Source organism: Salmo salar, chromosome ssa26 (genome assembly GCF_905237065.1).
Source record: "Salmo salar chromosome ssa26, Ssal_v3.1, whole genome shotgun sequence".
Classification (NCBI taxonomy): domain Eukaryota; kingdom Metazoa; phylum Chordata; class Actinopteri; order Salmoniformes; family Salmonidae; genus Salmo; species Salmo salar.
In genome coordinates, this window is record NC_059467.1 from 31,650,001 (window position 1) to 31,668,699 (window position 18,699).

An 18,699-nucleotide genomic window follows, 5' to 3' on the forward strand; every position below is an offset into this window, starting at 1 on the left:
AATGTGCCTGTTTGAATTGAGAGGGTATCCTTCTTGTTGCTTCCTCCCCTCCCCCTCCCTCTCGCGGCTCGCAGGCTCACATTCATGTGGACTTTTATGGTTGTATGATGGAATCATCACCCGGTATTCTAGAATTGTACATATCTGTGGAGGACACAGTCAGATGGCATGTTGATTTCATTAGGATTCTCCATCTAGTTATTCTTTCTAGACAAATACTGAGGCAAATATCTGCACATAGCGCACATCTGTTTTTCCCTCTCTCCAGTTTACAATTTCACACGCTATCTTTTCAGCATCAGTGAGAAGACATGTGAGCTGCTCTTGCTGTGTGTTTCACACTAGGAATATCAGATGAAATATTGTGTCAGGCTGGGCAAAAGGCACAGAGATGTTCTGATTCATTAAGAAAAATAGGCTGCTGAGAGAGAGAGAGAGAGAGAGAGAGAGAGAGAGAGAGAGAGAGAGAGAGAGAGAGAGAGAGAGAGCGGGAGAAGAGAGAGAGAGCTGGGAGGATCTGGTGGGTTGAGCGTTATGGCAACGTTTTGGTTGGCTACCTCAACGTGGTTTGGTTATGTGAACGTAACATGAACATTATAGCAGTGTTCCTCAGTGCATTCTGTCTCGAGGTAATCCAGTGTAATCTAGGTTAGCAGCTGGTAGATAGTACAGCATATAAAAGTAATTTTTAGAGACAGTAAAGACTACACTGGCAGAGACAGTTTTTAGGTTAGATTACTAGAGAAAATGTATAGGTTAGATTAGTAGAGGTAGCATATAGGTTACATTACTATAGACATTATATAGGCTAGATTACTGGAGATAGTTTATGGGTTAGATTACTAGAGAAAATGTATAGGTTAGATTAGTAGAGGTAGTATATAGGTTACATTACTATAGACATTAAATAGGCTAGATTACTGGAGACAGTATATAAATTAGATTAGTAGAGACAGTATATAGGTTAGATTAGTATTGACATATTTTCTCTCCAAGATGGCATAGCAGTCAGACGTCTTTTGTCCTTGTCTTGTCCTGTCCCGTGTATATATATATTTACTTATTTTCTTCGCATATCTTTTTATATATATATTTTTTCTTCTAAAAGCTCAACTTCAAAGCACTCTCCTGCAACTCGCCTCACCAATTAAAAAAATTAAAAAATAAATATTATTCACCTCAAATCTGAAATCCACAACAGAAGCTAGCCGGAAGCTAGCGTTAGTATTCAGCTAACCACGGTGGCCGGTCATCAGCTATCTCTTAGCTCGAATAGCTATCGCCAGTTTTGTACAACGCGAAGCAGACCAGAACATACCAAAACTATTTTGCTCTCCATATCCCCGGATTTCTATCGCAAGCTCTGGACATTTACACCTGGATCTTGCAGCTAGCTAGCTGCTATCCGAGTGACTATTGGCTAACGTCGGTCCCAGAGCAAACATCAATTATTCCGGAGCTAGCCAGCTGAAGAGTTCCATCAGCCACTCCTGGGCTACAATCACCTATCCGGACCCGTTTCACTGCCGATGCGGAGCCCCACCGGGCCTTCACGACTGGACTACCGACGTTATCTGCCCGAGGGAGTTATCCAACTGGCCCCTCCGTCGCGACGTAACCTGAACGCCCATCTGCGGCCCGCTAATCGTGAGATTTCTTATCGGCTGCTATCTGAATAGGTCTATCGGACAATTTTCTTGGGCCACTATAACTATAACTATTTTGCCAATTGGATTGGTCCCCTCTACCACACGGAACCCCACTAATCTACAGACGGAAATGCACAAGGTGGATAAAAACAGAGCTCCCTCCATCTTCTGCCAGCTTGCTACCTATGGCCTGGCTAGCTGTCTGAATCTCACTGGACCCTTATGATCACTCGGCTAAGCATGCCTCTCCTTAATGTCAATATGCCTTGTCCATTGCTGTTCTGGTTAGTTTTTATTGGCTTATTTCACTGTAGAGCCTCTAGCACTGCTCATTATACCTTATCCAACCTTTCAGTTCCACCACCACACATGCTATGACATCTCCTGGTTTCAATGATGTTTCTAGAGACAATATCTCTCTCATCATCACTCAATGCCTAGGTTTACCTCCACTGTATTCACATCCTACCATACATTTGTCTGTACATTATACCTTGAAGCTATTTTATCACCCCCAGAAACCTACTCCTTTTACTCTCTATTCCGGACGTCATAGACAACCAATTCTCATAGCTTTTAGCCGTACCCTTCTCCTACTCCTCCTCTGTTCCTCTGGTGATGTAGAGGTGAATCCAGGCCCTGCAGTGCCAAGCTCCACCCCTATTCCCCAGGCGCTCTCTTTTGATGACTTCTGTAACCGTAATAGCCTTGGTTTCATGCATGTTAACATTAGAAGCCTCCACCCTAAGTTTGTTTTATTCACTGCTTTAGCACACTCTGCCAACCCGGATGTCCTAGCCGTGTCTGAAACCTGGCTTAGGAAGACCACCAAAAACTCTGAAATCTTTATCCCTAACTACAACATTTTCAGACACGATAGAACGGCCAAAGGGGGCGGTGTTGCAATCTACTGCAGAGATAGCCTGCAGAGTTCTGTCCTACTATTCAGGTCTGTACCCAAACAATTTGAACTTCTACTTTTAAAAATCCACCTCTCTAAAACCAAGTCTCTCACCGTTGCCGCCTGCTATAGACCACCCTCTGCCCCCAGCTGTGCTCTGGACACCATATCTGAACTGATTGCCCCCATCTATCTTCAGAGCTCGTGCTGCTAGGTGACCTAAACTGGGACATGCTTAACTAGTATGGGCTATGTGGGACGCTAGCGTTCCACCCGCGGTTCAGCCAGTGAAATAGCAGGGTGGCAAATTCAAAACAACAAAACATCTCATAATTCAAATGTTTCAAACATACAAGTATTATACACCATTTTAAAGATAAGATTCTCCTTAATCTAACCACAGTGTCCGATTTCAAAAAGGCTTGTTAGGACATCACCTTGACAAGAAAAACCACACAGACATTTTCCAAGCAAGGAGAGGCGTCACAAAAACCAGAAATACATCTAAAAGGAATCACTAACCTTTGATGATCTTCATCAGATGACACTCCCAGGACTCAATGTTACAAAATACATGTATGTTTTGTTCGATAAAGTTCATATTTATATCCATAAACCCCATTTTACATGGGCGCGTGATGTTCAGAAAATGTATTCCCACCAAAACCCCCGGTGAATGAGCACATCAATTTACAAAAATACTCATCATAAACGTTGATAAACTTTACAACAGTTATTGAAAGAATTATAGATATACTACTCCTTAATGCAACCGCTGTGCCAGATTTTAAAATAGCTTTTCGGCGAAAGCACATTTTTCAATATTCTGAGTACAGAGCTCAGCCATCAAAGCAAGCTATACAGTTACCCGCCAAGTTCTGGAGTCAACTAAACTCAGAATTATTATTATAAATCTTCCCTTACCTTTGCTGATCTTCGTCAGAATGCACTCCCAGGACTCCCACTTCCACAAAAAATGTTTGTTTTGTTCGAAATACTCCATATTTATGTCCAAATACCTCCTTTTGTTCGCACGTTCAGGTCACTAATCCAAAGGCATAACGTGAGAGCGCAGAACCAGAGACGAAAAGTCAAATAGTTCCATTACCGTTCATAGAAACATGTCAAACGATGTTTACAATCAATCCTTAGGGTATTTTTAACATAAAACGTAGATAATATTCCAACCAAACAATAGCGTATTCATTACAGAGGAAAAAGAAGGAGAGGCGCGCCAACGTGCCCGCGCAGTAAACAACTCACTGGCCCCAGGCAGTCCACTGATTGTCTGAGCTCCTATTCTCTGCCCAGTAACAGTAGATGGATTAAACAAGTTTCTAAAGGCTGTTGACAGCCAATGGAAGCCTTAGGAAGTGCAAAATGACCCCACAGACACTGTAGTTTGAACAGGGATTAGATAGAAGAACTACAAGTCACTTCCTGGTTGGAATTTTTTCTCAGGTTTTTGCCTGCCATATGAGTTCTGTTATACTCACAGCCATCATTCAAACAGTTTTAGAAAATCCAGAGTGTTTTCTATCCAAATCTCTGTCAACATACATTTACATTTACATTTAAGTCATTTAGCAGACGCTCTTATCCAGAGCGACTTACAAATTGATGGATTCACCTTATGATATCCAGTGGAACAACCACTTTACAATAGTGCATCTAAATCTTTTAAGGGGGGGGTTAGAAGGATTACTTTATCCTATCCTAGGTATTCCTTAAAGAGGTGGGGTTTCAGGTGTCTCCGGAAGGTGGTGATTGACTCCGCTGTCCTGGCGTCGTGAGGGAGCTTGTTCCACCATTGGGGTGCCAGAGCAGCGAACAGTTTTGACTGGGCTGAGCGGGAACTGTGCTTCCTCAGAGGTAGGGAGGCGAGCAGGCCAGAGGTGGATGAACGCAGTGCCCTTGTTTGGGTGTAGGGCCTGATCAGAGCCTGAAGGTACGGAGGTGTCGTTCCCTTCACAGCTCCGTAGGCAAGCACCATGGTCTTGTAGCGGATGCGAGCTTCAACAGGAAGCCAGTGGAGAGAGCGGAGGAGCGGGGTGACGTGAGAGAACTTGGGAAGGTTGAACACCAGACGGGCTGCGGCGTTCTGGATGAGTTGTAGGGGTTTAATGGCACAGGCAGGGAGCCCAGCCAACAGCGAGTTGCAGTAATCCAGACTGGAGATGACAAGTGCCTGGATTAGGACTTGCGCCGCTTCCTGTGTGAGGCAGGGTTGTACTCTGCGAATGTTGTATGAAGTTTAAAACCCCAGCCATCCTACAATCTAAGCTTGATGCCCTCAATCTCACACAAATTATCAATGAACCTACCTGGTACCACCCCAAAGTCGTAAACACAGGCACCCTCATAGATATCATCCTATCCAATTTACCTTCTAAATACACCTCTGCTGTTTTCAACCTAGATCTCAGCGATCACTGCCTCATTGCCTGCATCCGTAATGGGTCAGCGGTCAAACGACCTCCACTCATCACTGTCAAATGCTCCCTGAAACACTTCAGCGAGCAAGCCTTTCTAATCAGCCTGGCCTGGGTATCCTGGAAGGATATTGACCTCATCCCATCAGTAGAGGATGCCTGGTTATGTTTTTTAAATGCCTTCCTCACCATCTTAAATAAGCATGCCCCATTCAAGAAATGTAGAACCAGGAACAGATATAGCCCTTGTTTCTCCCCAGACCTGACTGCCCTTAACCAACACAAAAACATCCTGTGGCGTTCTGCATTAGCATCGAACAGCCCCTGTGATATGCAACTTTTCACGGAAGTTAGAAACCAATATATACAGGCAGTTAGAAAAGCCAAGGCTAGCTTTTTCAAGCAGAAATCTCCTTCCTGCAACACAAACTCAAAAACGTTCTGGGACACTGTAAAGTCCATGGAGAATAAGAACACCTCCTCCCAGCTGCCCACTTTACTAAGGATAGGAAACTCTGTCACCACCGATAAATCCACTATAATTGAGAATTTCAAAAAGCATTTTTCTACGGCTGGCCATGCTTTCCACCTAGCTACCCCTACCGCGGTCAACAGCACTGCACCCCCCACAGCTATTCGCCCAAGCCCATTTCTCCTCCCAAATCCTGTCAGCTGATGTTCTGAAAGAGCTGAAAAATCTGGACCCCTACAAATCAGCCGGGCTAGACAATCTGGATCCTTTCTTTCTAAAATGATCTGCCGAAATTGTTGCAACCCCTATTACTAGCCTGTTCAACCTCTCTTTCGTGTCATTTGAGATTCCCAAAGATTGGAAAGCAGCTGCGGGGGACACTCTTGAACCAAACTGCTACAGACCTATATCTATCCTACCCTACCTTTCTAAGGTCTTCGAAAGCCAAGTCAACAAACATATTACCGACCATTTCGAATCCCACCGCACCTTCTCCGCTATGCAATCTGGTTTCAGAGCTGGTCATGGGTGCACCTCAGCCACGCTCAAGGTCCTAAACGATATCGTAACCACCATCGATAAGAAACAATACTGTGCAGCCGTATCCATTGACCTGGCCAAGGCTTTCGACTCTGTCAATCACCACATCCTCATCGGCAGACTCAATAGCCTTGGTTTCTCAAATGATTGCCTTGCCTGGTTCTTCAACTACTTCTCTGAAAGAGTTCAATGTGTCAAATAGGAGGGCCTGTTGTCTGGGCCTCTGGCAGTCTCTATGGGGGTGCCACAGGGTTCAATTCTTGGGCCAACTCTTTTCTCTGTATACATCAATGATGTCGCTCTTGCTGCTGGTGAGTCTGTGATCCACCTCTACGCAGACGATACCATTCTGTATACTTCTGGCCCTTCTTTGGACACTGTGTTAACAACCCTCCAGCCGAGCTTCAATGCCATTCAACCGATCGCTTCCCGCAACTGCCCACCCATCCAGCATCACTACTCTGGACGGTTCTGACTTAGAATATGTGGACTACAAATACCTGGGTGTCTGGTTAGACTGTAAACTCTCCTTCCAGACTCACATCAAACATCTCCAATCCAATGTTAAATCTAGAATTGGCTTCCTATTTTGCAACAAAGCATCCTTCACTCATGCTGCCAAACATACCCTCGTAAAACTGACCATCCTACCGATCCTCGACTTAGGCGATGTAATTTACAAAATAGCCTCCAATACTCTACTCAATAAACTGGATGCAGTCAATCACAGTGCCATCAACTTTGTCACCAAAGCCCCATATACTACCCACCACTGCAACCTGTACGCTCTCGTTGGCTGGCCCTCGCTTCATACTCATCGCCAAACCCACTGGCTCCAGGTCATCTACAAGACCCTGCTAGGTAAAGTTCCCCCTTATCTCAGCTCGCTGGTCACCATAGCAGCACCCACCTGTAGCACACGCTCCAGCAGGTATATCTCTCTGGTCACCCCCAAAGCCAATTCCTCCTTTGGCCGTCTCTCCTTCCAGTTCTCTGCTGCCAATGACTGAAATGAACTACAAAAATCTCTGAAACTGGAAACACTTAACAACTACCGCTTCCCCTACTGTATTTATTTATTTATTTTGCTCCTTTGCACCCCATTATTTATTTTTCTACTTTGCACTTTCTTCCACTACATCTACCATTCCAGTGTTTTACTTGCTATATTTTATTTACTTTGGACCATGGCCTTTTTTGCCTTTACCTCCCTTATCTCACCTCATTTGCACCCATTGTATATAGACTTATTTTTCTACTGTTTTATTGACTGTATGTTTGTTTTACTCCATGTGTAACTCTGTGTTGTTGTATGTGTCGTACTGCTTTGCTTTATCTTGGCCAGGTCGCAATTGTAAATGAGAACTTGTTCTCAACTTGCCTACCTGGTTAAATGAAGGTGAAATAAAATAAAAAATGTATAAAATACAGGTTAAATTAGTAGAGAGAGTATATAGGTTAAATTAGTAGAGACAGTATATAGGTTAGATTAGTAGAGACAGTATATAGGTTAAATTAGTAGCGACAGTATATAGGTTAGATTAGTAGAGACAGTATATAGGTTAAATTAGTAGAGACAGTATATAGGTTAAATTAGTAGAGACAGTATATAGGTTAGATTAGTAGAGACAGTATATAGGTTAAATTAGTAGCGACAGTATATAGGTTAGATTAGTAGAGACAGTATATAGGTTAGATTAGTAGAGACAGTATATAGGTTAAATTAGTAGAGACAGTATATAGGTTAAATTAGTAGAGACAGTATATAGGTTAGATTAGTAGAGACAGTATATAGGTTAAATTAGTAGAGACAGTATATAGGTTAAATTAGTAGAGACAGTATATAGGTTAAATTAGTAGAGACAGTATATAGGTTAAATTAGTAGCGACAGTATATAGGTTAAATTAGTAGCGACAGTATATAGGTTAAATTTGTAGAGAAACATCTGTATATCACTTGTTTTCTTTGGTGCAATTAAATAAATAATTAGAGCAGTAAAAACAAATGCCTTGTCATATATGGTATGATATACCACGGCTGTCAGCCAATCAGAATTCAGGGCTTGAACCACCCAGTTTATAATAGTAGATATACAACCAGATATATAGTATGTAGATGAGGTGATCTCCCCCTTACTATTGAAAGTGTATTAAAACGTATTCAGGATTGGTGGGTCCCCTGCGGGACGGTTGAGCTAACGTAGGCTAATGCGATTAGTATGAGGTTGTAAGTAACAGCAAAATTTCCCAAGACATAGACATATCTGATATTGGCAGAAAGATTAAATTCTTGTTAGTCTAACTGCACTGTCCAATTTACAGTAGCTTTTACAGTGAAAGAATACCATGCTATTGTTTGAGGAGAGTGCACCGTTTTGAACATGAAAAGTTCTTAATAAAGAAATTAGGCACATTTGGGCAGTCTTGATACAACATTTCGAACAGAAATGCAACAGTTCATTGGATCAGACTAAAACTTTGCACATACACTGCTGCCATCTAGTGGCCAATATCTAAATTACACCTGGGCTGGAATAATACATTATGGCCTTTCTCTTGCATTTCAAAGATGATTGTTTCTATTATCTTTAGCAGATCTAATGTGTTACATTCTCCTACATTCCTTTCACATTTCCACAAACTTCAAAGTGTTTCCTTTCAAATGTTACCAAGAAAATGCATATCCTTGCATCAGGGCCTGAGCTACAGGCAGTTAGATTTGGGTATGTCATTTTAGGCGAAAATTGAAAAAAAGGGGCAGATCCTTAAGAGGTTTTAAGCATCTAGGGGTAAAAAACGCTATATCAATCCAGTCAAGTATATAGCTGTAGATATAGCATATGGATTAGACTGGAAGATTTGCAGCACATGAATTAGACTGGTAGATATACAGCGTATAGATTAGACTGCTAGATATATAGCATATAGATTAGACTGCTAGATATACAGCATATGGATTAGACTGGTAGATATACAGCATAGAGATTAGACTGGGTGGGTGTGCTATGCTGATGATTACTGGGATAGTGGATGGGCGTGGGGCTATTATCACTGTTCTAGTGATGCGTACGCATACACACAGGCACGCGCACACACACACACACACACACACACACACACACACACACACACACACACACACACACACACACACACACACACACACACACACACACACACACACACACACACACACACACACACACACACACACACACACACACACAGACAATCCCGCTGACATTATCCCCCCACACTCACACACTTATACACTTGATGCCAGATGTCTAGGGGCATGATATTACACTGATCATCGTGTTCCTCCATCAATAGAATTCATGTGGTGACGGATAGAAAGCAGTCGGGCTGTGACTCAGGTGTGTGAAAGAGAGGGAGAGGGAAAGGGAGAGAGACCGAGAGAGAGTGACCCGAGAGAGAGAGAGAGAGAGAGAGAGGGGGGGAGATAGAGAGATAGAGAAAGAGGGGGGGAGTGGGAGAGAGAGAGAGAGAGAGAGGGAGAGAGGGGGAGAGAGAGAGGGAGGGAGAGAGGAGGAGGGGGAGAGAGAGAGAGGGGGAGAGGGAGAGGGAGAAAGAGAGAAAGAGGGGGGAGTGAGAGAGAGAGAGAGAGAGAAAGACCGAGAGAGAGAGAGAGAGAGAGAGAGAGAGAGAGAGATGGAGAGGGGGAGAGAGGGAGGGGGAGAGAGAGAGAGACTGAGAGAGAGAGAGCGAAAGAGAGAGAGAGAGAGAGAGAGAGAGAGAGAGAGAGAGAGGGGAGAGGAAGAAAGAAAGAGAGTCCGAGAGGAAGAAAGAAAGAGAGGGGGGATAAAGAGAGAGGTGGGAGAGAGAGAGAGAGAAAAGGAAAGGAGGGAAAGGAGATAACCAGTTGCACAACTGAATGCATTCAACCAAAATAAGGCAAAATATTTAACCCAACCCCTCTGAATCAGAGATGTGCGGGGGGCTGCCTTAATTGATATTTTTGCGTCTGTAACTTTCTCACTCATCATTATTCACGATTCATTCAGGACTATCTGTAATCATAGTAGCATCCACATTAATGTAGAAGTGTTTAAAAACACATTCTATTCTGATTTATGATAAAAGTGACTCCACAATGACACAATATATTATTTCCCATTATTTTCAATTGGCCACAAAATAATCTGAAACACAACCAAAAGAAACAACAAATGCATCCAACAAGTTTGTGTAAGATTAATGTAATCATTGCGTGCTAGGAATATGGTACCAAATACTACACGTTTGACTACTTTAATAAACGTATGTGAATTTGTCCCAATTCTTTTGGTACCCTAAAATGGGGGGACTATGTACAAAAAGTGCATATCGGTCCACCCGATATGGATGAAAATACCCTCAAATTAAAGGGGACATTCCACACTTTAACCTCATAGTCATTGTATAATTTGAAATCCAAAGTGTTGGAGTACAGAGCCAAAACAACAAAATGTGTCACCGTCCCAATCATTTTGGAGGGCACTGTAGTTCTCTGGGGCAGGGATGGACTGGAACTAGAAAACAGCCCTGACATTTTTAACATATTTATTGCCTCAAAGCACTCATTATTGCCAAATAATGATTGTTCTGTGCAAAGCCCCCAATTTAGACAGGCCCACCGGGCTAAAGATGGACCAGCCCATCTGGCATTTGCGTATACTGCCCTATGGCCAGTCCGTTTCTGCTCTGGGAGTTTCAGCTAGCTAGCGAAAGAGCACTGTTGTTTCAGTGTGTACAGCTAGGGACCAGAGTATTCCCTGATCACATGACCTGACCAGGACCCTGGTTAGAAGCTAGTTTTTCACATGGTCAAGAAAACCCCATAGCTTGATATGACAGGTATAAGTTGAGTTGGGTGTGATATAACGTACTGTATTAGGTCATTGTTGGCAGTGAGGGAAGCAAAAGTAATTCCGCTACCCAAGAATAGTAAAGACCCTTTTACTGGCTTAAATAGCCGACCAATCAGCCTGTTACCAACCCTTAGTAAACTTTTGGGAAAACTGTGTTTGATCAGATACAATGCTATTTAACTGTAAACAAATTGACAACAGACTTTCATCACGCTTATAGGGAACGACATTCAACAAGCACGGCACTTACACAAATAACTGATGATTGACTGAGAGAAATTGCTGAACAAAAAAATTGGGAGCTATTTTGTTAGACTTCAGTGCAGCTTGAGATATTATCAATCATAGTCTGCTCAAATCGAATTTTATTGGTCACATACACATGGCTAGCAGATGTTATTGCGAGTGTAGCGTCATGCTTGTGGAAAAATGTATGTGTTATGGATTTACACCCCCTGCTATATTGTGGATAAAGAGTTGCCTGTCTAACAGAACACAGAGGGTGTTCTTTATTGGAAGCCTCTCCAACATAATCCAGGTAGAATCAGGAATTCTCCAGGGCAGCTGTCTAGGCCCCTTACTTTTTTCAATCTTTATTAATGACATGCTACTAGCCTTGAGTAAAGCCATTGTGTCTATGTATGCGAATGACTCAACACTATTCACGCAATTGAAATCACTGCAATACTTCACAAAGAGTGGCAGTTATTTTCAGAATGGGTGGCAAGAAATCAGTTAGAATAAATATTTCAAAAACTAAAAGCATTGTATTTGGGACAAATCCTTCACTAAACCCTTAACCTCAACTAAGTCTTGTAATAAATAATGTGGAAATTGAGCATGTTGAGGTGACTAAACTGCTTTGAATAACCCTGGATTGTAAACAGTTATGGTCAAAACATGTTGATACAACAGTAGCTAAGACAGGGAGCAGTCTGTCCATAATAAAGTGTTGCTATGCCTTTTTAACAACACTATCAACAAGGTAGGTCCTGCCGGCTCTAGTTTTGTCGCACCTGGACTACTGTTCAGTCGTGTGGTCAGGTGCCACAAAGAGGGACCTCGTAAAATTACAATTGGCTCAGAATAGGGCAGCACAGCTGGCCCTTAAATGTACACGGAGAGCTAACATGAATAATATGCATGTACATCTCTCATGGCTCAAAGTGGAGAAGCGATTGACTTCATCACTACTTATTTTTGTAAGAAGTGTTGACATGCTGAATGAACGGAGGTGTCTGTTTAAACTACTAGCACACAGCTCGGACACCCATGCATACCCGACAAGACATACCACCAAAGGTCTCTTCACAATCCCCAAGTCAAGAACAGACTATGGGAGGTGCACACAGTACTACATAGAGCCATGGCTATATGGATCTTTATTCCACATCAGGTAACACCTTAAAAATACACCTTATGGAACAGTGAAGACTATGAAGAGACACACAGGCACAGACACGCATACACATGATAAGACATGCAGTCTACACAAACGTACACATGGATGTTGTATTGTAAATTGTATATAACTGCCTTAATGTTGCTGGACTCCTGCCTTGGCAGCAGCTAATGGGTATCCTTAAAACATAGAAATACAAATACAGGATTCACCAGTGACTTAGCTGTGACTGGGGGGTTCCAGATCAGCTCTGATAAGCAGTCAAATATATAGTTTGACTTTGTGGTTCATTTAGGAAGCTAATCATGACTATGGGTTGTTGTTTGTCAAGATAATTATACCATTCCAATTTCAAGTCTATATTTCTTGAAAAGATTTAGTTTTTTCTGAATATTAAAGACAGCTGGCTACCTCATTGATCCAGCTTTCTGGAACAGCCCTCATGTGACATCTGTCCCATCTGCTGATTGGTTAGGAAGCCATGTTAGTAATCAATCTGTGATTAGCTGTTTCGGTGAAAAATGTCTGCCATCTCTCTCTCTCATGCCCACAGATCATTGCCCATCTAATTTGATTATATAAAAATCTCTCCTGGGTTCCATAAAGAGATTTGCATATGAAGTTTTCCTGAGGGAGAGAGAGGGAGAATGTTTCATTTGTCAAACCCTAACTTGCCGATTCGGATGTAGCATTTCATAAAGGGAAACTCAGCTGTTTAATATGAACGTTGAGTCGCTGTATCACTCCCAGATTCCCAGATACATAGTGCTCTGTGGTTGAAGGCTCTCTTTCTGATCAAAGCTGAAACAGCCACAAGAGTCAGAGCAGACTACAGTTACAATATCCTCTAAGTCAAAGTAGTCACAGTCAGAGCAGACTACAGTTACAATATCCTCTAAGTCAAAGTAGTCACAGTCAGAGCAGACTACAGTTACAATATCCTCTAAGTCAAAGTAGTCACAGTCAGAGCAGACTACAGTTACAATATCCTCTAAGTCAAAGTAGTCACAGTCAGAGCAGACTACAGTTACAATATCCACTAAGTCAAAGTAGTCACAGTCAGAACAGACTACAGGTACAATATCCTCTAAGTCAAAGTAGTCACAGTTAGAGCAGACTACAGGTACAATATCCACTAAGTCAAAGTAGTCACAGTCAGAGCAGACTACAGTTACAATATCCTCTAAGTCAAAGTAGTCACAGTCAGAGCAGACTACAGTTACAATATCCACTAAGTCAAAGTAGTCACAGTCAGAGCAGACTACAGTTACAATATCCACTAAGTCAAAGTAGTCACAGTTAGAGCAGACTACAGTTACAATATCCACTAAGTCAAAGTAGTCACAGTCAGAGCAGACTACAGTTACAATATCCACTAAGTCAAAGTAGTCACAGTCAGAGCAGACTACAGTTACAATATCCACTAAGTCAAAGTAGTCACAGTCAGAGCAGACTACAGTTACAATATCCACTAAGTCAAAGTAGTCACAGTCAGAGCAGACTACAGTTACAATATCCACTAAGTCAAAGTAGTCACAGTCAGAGCAGACTACAGGTACAATATCCACTAAGTCAAAGTAGTCACAGTCAGAGCAGACTACAGTTACAATATCCACTAAGTCAAAGTAGTCACAGTCAGAGCAGACTACAGTTACAATATCCACTAAGTCAAAGTAGTCACAGTCAGAGCAGACTACAGTTACAATATCCACTAAGTCAAAGTAGTCACAGTTAGAACAGACTACAGTTACAATATCCACTAAGTCAAACTAGTCACAATAGTGAGGGTACAGTTACTAAAGATAGTTTAGAAAAAAAGACATCTTGTTTACCCGGTGACTAACAGTACAATATTTACAGTGGTGTCACAAGTCAAAGAACAGTCGGAATAGTACAACAAAGTACAGTCACCCGAGACAAAGTACAATGGTCAGAGTAGTCACACTGAGGCTTTGATTATATAGATAGTGTTAAGTTATATAGTGTTACAATAGAGCGTTTTAAAAAAGAGTGTGTTAAAATAGACTTGTTAAAGCAGACAGCGTTATAATTAAGCAATAAGGCACGAGGAGGTGTGGTATGTGGCCAAAATACCACGGCTAAGCACTGTTCTTACGCACAATGCAACGCAGAGTGCCTGGATACAGTCCTTAGCCGTGTTATATTGGCCATATACCACAAACCCCCGAGGTGCCTTATTGCTATTATAAACAGGTTACCAATGTAATTAGCAGTAAAAATAAATGGTATATGGTCTGATATACCACGTCTGTCAGCCAATCAGCATCCAGGGCTCGAACCACCCAGTTTATAAAGTAGTGTTGATAGCTACATGTCTAATCTTTGGTTTTGGCATCAGTTCATAAACTCACACTGTGGCCTTGCTTAAATAGATGGTGTTGGAAAAGTGTGTTAAAATACATGGTTTTAAGATAAAGTGTTTTCTAGGAGACAGTGTTACAACAGAAAGGATAATAATGGAGTGTTGATAGCTACGTGTTTAATCTTTGGTTTTGGCGTCAGTTCATAAACTCACACTGTGGCCTTGCTTAAATAGATGGTGTTGGAAAAGTATGTTAAAACACATGGTTTTAAGATAACGTTTTTTCTAGGAGACAGTGTTACAACAGAAAGTATAATAATAGAGTGTTGATAGCTACAGTAGGTGTCTAATCTTTGGTTTTGGTGTCAGTTCATAAACTCACACTGAGGCCTTGATTATCTCTGTCTGGCTTCCTGGAGCTCACAGACGGACCTGCTGATTGGGTAGCTATAGATCAGGGGTGTGGCATGCTGTGGAAGTGTGGCCTGGGTATTGGCTACCTACAGTAAAGATCAGATTTTCTTCCCTTCTCATACCGTTTGCGCTCTCATAAAGACCCATATAAAGGCTAATTCTACTTTAGAACAGTCCAGTAAACAGATCGAATAGAATAGAACATAATAGAATAGAATATTATGGAATAGAATATAATACATATGTGATTGTATTCTATGTTATTTTGGGTTCCAAATAATACATGCATAACAAGAAAGATAAGTATACAGTATTTTATCCCAGTCCCAGAGGATAGAACATGAACGTATTAATGAAAACAATTATTTCCAAAGTGGTCCTCCTGGGACAGTGAGTGTTTTGAGGTCCAGGAGTGATAGGCTTAATCTGGGTCTGGAAAATGAGCCCTGGACTGCAGGTCTGTGTGGCCAGAGTCCAGGCAGAACATCCCACAAATGAGTGGTGAACAGGGCTCCGTCCCAAATGGCCCCCTGTTCCTTACATAGTGCACTACTTTTGATCAGAGCCCTGGTTAAAAGTAGTGCACCATGTAGGGAATAGGGGGCCATGTGGGACGGAGCCCTGGAGAACAGGAGAACCCTGACCTCTCAGAGAAGACAATTGCATTACAGTCACATTACATTGGAGAAGGAGCAGTGTCAATCAGTCACAGCCCAGCACTGTGTGTGCATCCAAAATGTCACCCTATATAGTGTACCATAGGGCACTAACTAAAAGTAGTGCACACTACAGTATATAGGGAATAGGTGCCATTTGGGACCCATACTGTAACAGATCTTAGTACACATCTGTAATGACAGTTGCTTCCCTTTATATTATATTAGGGATGACACATTCTGAGGTTCTAGTTGCAGGCTGTAGCTTTGTAATACCAACACTTATATTGACTATACAACTAGAAATATGTCATATCACCAACATTTTACTAAATGGAAAAATGTTATTTTTTGCAAGGGTTCATATGTGCAATATTTGTAGCCTACAGAGACTTTACATGGAGGTTATATGTTCTTTCTACAGAGACTTAATCCCTACACCAGGCTCCTTAGCTCCTTACGTTACTAAATACACTGAAAAGAATGTAAACGCAACATTCAACAATTACAGTTCATGTAAGTAAATCAGTCAATATACATTTATTATTAGGCCCTAATCTATGGATTTCACATGACTAGGAATACAGATATGCATCTGTTGGTCACCGATACCTTAAAAAAAAAGTTGGGGCTTGGATCAGAAAGCCATTCAGTATCTGGTGTGACCACAATTTGCCTTATGTCCTTCACATAGAGTTGATCAGGCTGTTGATTGTGACCTATGGAATATTGTCCCACTCCTCTTCAATGGCTATGCGAAGTTGCTGGATATTGGTGGAAACTGGAACACGCTGTCGTACACGTCGATCCAGAGCATCCCAAACATGCTCAATTGGTGGTGACATGTCTGGTGAGTATGCAGGCCATGGAAGAACTGGGACATTTCAGCTTCCAGGAATTGTGTACAGATCCTTGCGACATGGGGTCGTGCATTATCATGCTGAAACATGAGGTGATTGCGGCGGCAGTGGGCCTCAGGATCTCGTCACAGTATCTCTGTGCATTCGAATTGCCATCCATAAAATGCAGTTGTGCCAGTGGCAATCGAAGGTGAGCATTTGTCATCTGAAGTCGGTTACGAAGCCAAACTGCAGTCAGGTCAAGACCCTGGTGAGGATGACGAGCACGCAGATGAGCAGTTTGTACAGAAATTATTTGGTTGTGCAAACCCACAGTTTCATCAGCTGTCCAGGTGGCTGGTCACAGATAATCTTGCAGGAGAAGAAACCGGATGTGGAGGTCCTGCTCTGGCATGGTTTCACGTTGTCAGATGGACATACTGCCAAATTCTATAAAACGTCATTGGAGGCGGCTTATGGTAGAGAAATGGACATTCAATTATGATATGCCACACTTGTCAGGTGGATGGATTATCTTGGCAGAAGAGAAATGCTCACTAGATTTTTGTGTGTATGGAACATTTCTGGGATCTTTTATTTCAGCTCATGAAACATGGGACCGACACTTTACATGTTGTGTTTATATTTTTGTTCAGTACACATTGAAAAGCACATTGTGAAAGTAACATCTGAAATAATCTCCTAGCTATCACCATATAAAGTATCACGCCTGTTGAATGCAAAATGGTATGTTGTTGAAGCCAAGCAACCCAGCCCATGTTGTTAGACCTATTGGCTCATGGTCACAGCCCATCAGTAAAGGCTAATGCTGATGCTATGTTTCACAGCCCATTTCACGTGAGCATCGTGCGTGTGTGTGTGTGTGTGTGTGTGTGTGTGTGTGTGTGTGTGTGTGTGTGTGTGTGTGTGTGTGTGTGTGTGTGTGTGTGTGTGTGTGTGTGTGTGTGTGTGAGAGAGAGAGAGAGTCTGTCTCTGTGGTCATAAGACTATGAATGCATCAGTGGTTAAACCCCTGAAATAATGTGGAGCAGCTGCCGGCTTACGCTCCACAACAGTCCCCTCTCACTGGCTGCCTCTCCTGGCCAGTGACAGTCAATCACAACCAACATCTCACAGTTAGCCAATCACATCCAGCAATTCAAAGCTACTCGTTCACAGCTAGCCACTCACAGCTAGCCAATCAGATCCAGCCAACCCTCGCTAGCCATTCACTGGTAGCCAATCATGGGGGGCCTGATTCGGGATTGAGATAAGCGTGCACAATTTGGACCTTCGCGTAAGGCATGCGTTGATGTGGGACAATGGGAGACTTAAGTGAAAACTCAAGATAAGCGCATGGATCTAATATCAGAATACCATCCAGAGAGAGAGGCTTTGGGGTTCATCCCTGTGATGCTCAGTCAGGGCACCTAATCCCACAGTTCTGGGGTAAATCTGAACTGGCACACTATTCCCTTATTCCCTTATTATTGCACTACTATTAGCTAAAGCCCTCAGCCCTGTTATTTCAATGATTCTACTTCTGCCTTAGAGTCCTATGGCAATAATAAGACCTATGACCTCAATGATCAACTCTCATAATGTAAATCATAATAACGATGATATGTACAATATTTCCCCCATACCTTTCTATAATAGCGATCTTTGTGAGCCAGAATAGAAAGCACCAGCCTCTGGGGGCATGGTGTGTAATGGGTCAGAAACAGGACATATCTCAGTCTGCCCCAGTAGAGGTACCAGGTCTGATCTGGGTCAGGGAGTAATGACGTTACTATATCGAACACATCAAACCATGCATACTCAGTACTATTTAGACCCAGTCACTGGGTTCAGACCCACTCATTTCACTGAGTCTCTAATTTGAGATGAATAAAATGTAGCTAGTTATTTTATCCTGATTAACACAGTGTCAGAGCGTTGTTAGAGTGTAATTGTGTATTTACCTCGGGTGAGCAAGAGAGCCGGGCCTCCACCGCAGTATGTGGGGACATTGTGTGTTGGAGCATTATGATGTGTGTGTGTGTGTGTGTGATGTGGTGTATCAGAGCATTTTAACTCCTGAAGTAATTATAGCCTGCCTCCTGCTGTAAAAAGGATGCATATCAATGTGGCCATTGGCTCTATTGACAGTGAGAAATCCATACACACACACATACACACACAGCCTACACATTCACGC

General features: G+C 42.3%; 1 protein-coding gene across 4 annotated transcripts in view; it reads left to right on the forward strand.

Annotated features, from left to right (window-relative positions):
* LOC106593220 (protein unc-13 homolog C) overlaps positions 1–18,699 on the forward strand; it is a 184,439-nt gene that overhangs the window by 849 nt on the left and 164,891 nt on the right. The window lies entirely within an intron of this gene.